Source organism: Nycticebus coucang, chromosome 10, assembly GCF_027406575.1.
Source record: "Nycticebus coucang isolate mNycCou1 chromosome 10, mNycCou1.pri, whole genome shotgun sequence".
Classification (NCBI taxonomy): domain Eukaryota; kingdom Metazoa; phylum Chordata; class Mammalia; order Primates; family Lorisidae; genus Nycticebus; species Nycticebus coucang.
In genome coordinates this window covers 46,455,197-46,458,508 of record NC_069789.1, presented here as the reverse complement: position 1 = coordinate 46,458,508, position 3,312 = coordinate 46,455,197, and positions in this window count along the sequence as shown.

The window sequence follows — 3,312 nt, the reverse complement described above, 5'->3', positions numbered from 1 at the left end:
TAATATTTTGAACACAAAATTTTGAAATTTTAGTCCTGTGGCTACAAAGAAATGAGACTCACTTAGGGTTGCCATGAGAACTTTGTGGTTCCTGATAATGGCTTGAACTGAGAGTTTAAAGGCCTGTGTTTATCGTTTCCATTCTGTAACCATCCCAGTGGGCTTGACAACAAAAAGCAAATAAAGATGTGTGAATAATCCAGATAGGACAGATCTAGGTTATGACGGTGCCTATTCATAGGCATGGCACGAGGACTGAGTAAGAAAACACTCATAAAAATCTATTCCCTGCCACTGTCCTTGCAGGCATCCTTACTTGGACAATAGTCAAGTGAAAGTAGTCACTTGGGTCCCCAGTGCTCTCGCTTCATCAGACACTTCAGCACGATCAATCGCAAGCTGTGATTTGATTAATTGTAATGCAACTACATGCCATGAGCGATCAGCATCCCATTTCCCATTGGCAAGGAACTCAATACTGTTTTCAATCTCAAGAACATGACCAAACTAATCCAAAAATAACTTTGAGGATTTTTTTCCTAAAACAAATTTCTGGTTCTGGAACCAATTTCTTTGTAAGGGCCCATTCAGGAGACAGACACAATACTAGCTGTTTGAATCAAAAACATTTAACATGAAGATTTGTTAACAAGTCACAAAGTTCTTAAATAGATGATGAAAAGTATAACTATATATATACACTTTTCTATATATGTATATATCCCAGAAAGTAGCTACCATCCCTAAGGCTGAGAATCAAGGGAAAATGTTGGAATTCTTAAAATTTAGAAACTTAAATAGAAGTTCTATGTTGCAGAAACTCAGACATGTGAGAAGGTGCTTGTTCACCTATCGCTGTTATATCTGAACCTGAGAAAAGGCCCTCTGGACATGGCATCCAGGTCTACAGAGAGGGGACAACAGACAGCTGGTGGCGGTGTTTAGGTCGGGGATGTAATGAAGCTGGTTCTGTAAGTGGGGGTCACTCAAGCCAGTTTCAGTTGCAGCTGTCAGAGAAACAAGCAAGCAAGCAAACAAACGAACGAGTGCTACGGAATGAAAACCAATGCTGAAGGGCTGCTGGTAGTACTGCCCCGAGGAAGGACATAGGAAAGAGAGCTTGCTTTGTTCCTCCCGCAGCTATCTTCACAGTCTTTCTGTAGAGCCTCTCCCCTAGAGAGATGTGGTGTGCAGAGGTCTGCCCTAGCATCACAAAGCAAAGAACAGGGTGAGTGCGGATCTGGGACAATGACTTTATAACTGGTACATGCTTCTAGTACTGCTCTTGTCCCCACTAGCTTTTTAAATCTGAAGTAGGAGTTGTCTTAGAAGGTAGATAATGAAAGAAAACAATGTTGATGTGATGTTCTATTTTAAATAAATTCAGTGAAATCGTATTTTCCTTTATTGTGTTTGATCAGACACACAGGTGTGTGATGCTGTTGACAACTTGTCCCTCTTCTCCTGGCTTTTGTGGTATGGCTGTGTCTTGCTTTTTTGCAACTTCTCTGACTGCTGCTTCTCAGTCTAATTCTCAGGTTTTTGGCTTTACCTTCTTTTCTCCTAAATCCACCCATCCTCTTATATGTGCCATTTCAATAAAAGACGTTAATTTCCACACAGTCACCCACAGTATAAATTGAAGAGTCACTGTAATATTCCTATTTTATTCAGCCTCCCCATCCCGATGGATACCCAGACCAGTGTGGTCTATGCCTTAATCATCTGCCACATCTCTCCCCTCACTTCCTTCCATTCTGCCCCTAACTTTACTTAGGCCCTCATCATTCCAAATGAGGCTCCTTCTGACTGACTTCCCTGCTGCTACTCTGGGACCTTCCACTCTAACTACCATACTTCCCCCCTTAAATGCCCCCAGTGCTTCCTGCCATCTCAGCCCAACAGTGGTTTTCACCCAACACTGTGCTAGAATTAACCAGAAGAACTTTAAAAAATACAGATGTCTACAAATCCTACCACTAGAGACTTCATTTTTTACTGGTCTGGCCAGGTGCCCAGTCTTCTACATTTTTAAAACATTTCTCCAGTTGATTATGTTGTTCAGCTGGGGTGGTGAACCACTGCTTGAGTCCAAGTATCCGATGCTTCTTGTAAACTGTCTGCCTTCCACATTTCCAACCACATCTCCAGTGCCTGTCTCCTACCGTACCATGTGCCCTGGTCTTAATGAACCACTTACTTTCTTGCCTCCAATGTCCTCTCCACTTCTTCTCTTCCTTATAAATTCATAATCATTCTTCTAAGACTCAACATGGGCACCAATCTAGGAAGTGACTATCTCTAATGCCTAACATTGTGTAATGAATAGCTAAGAGCACAGACTTTAGTCTGAAAGTTTTCATCCAAACTCTACCACTTAAAGTACTTCTGTGACTTAAGTATGTTGCTTGGCTTATCTAAGAGTTAAATCCTTATGTATAAACTAGAGGCAGTACCTTCCTCAGAGGGTGGGTACACCTAGTAAACAATGTGTTTCTATAGCCTTACATAGTGCCTGGGAGTAGATACTTGGTAATCATTAGCATTATATACCTTATAACACCAATATTTCTTCCCCATCAATTTTAAGCATAACATTGGCAGGAAGCATACTATATATATATAGCATACTATATATACTATATATATATATAATAGCATACTATATATATATATAATATACAACACTTAATACAGCAGGTGACGCATTCTGGTACTATGTAAAATACCCGCAGAATGAGTAAAGATATGGCTTATGTACTAGATATCTCAGAGCCTATTAAAGAGAGAGTCAGAAAACAAATTTTACTCTTTTAATTTTTTCTTTTTCTTTTCTTCTTCTTCTTTTTTTTTTTTTTTTTGCAGTTTCTGACCGGGGCTGGGTTTGAACCCACTACCTCCAGCATATGGGGCCGGAGCCCTACTCCTTTGAGCCAGAGGCACCACCCCTCCTTTACTTTTTGTTTCTTTTCTCTCTCTTACAAGTATACAAATGAGTGGCTTTTGTAAATACTCATAAATGGTTATTTTTATTGACTTCAACATGCTAAGTGATATAGCACCAAAATTTTGCCTTAATTTCCAAATTAGAATTGTTCACTCATCTGAGCATCCTTTTGTGCACATGACAACCAGTTTTTCAATAATGTTTATCGAGAAGAAAGGAAGTCATTATGTAATAAAGCCATCTGCACCCCATCTTTATTGCAGCAGCAAGTCTAACAGCCAAGATATGCAGTCAATCTAGGTGTCCAACAAGAGATGACTAGATGAAGGAAATTTGGTATGGGTGTATTACAGAATACTATTCAG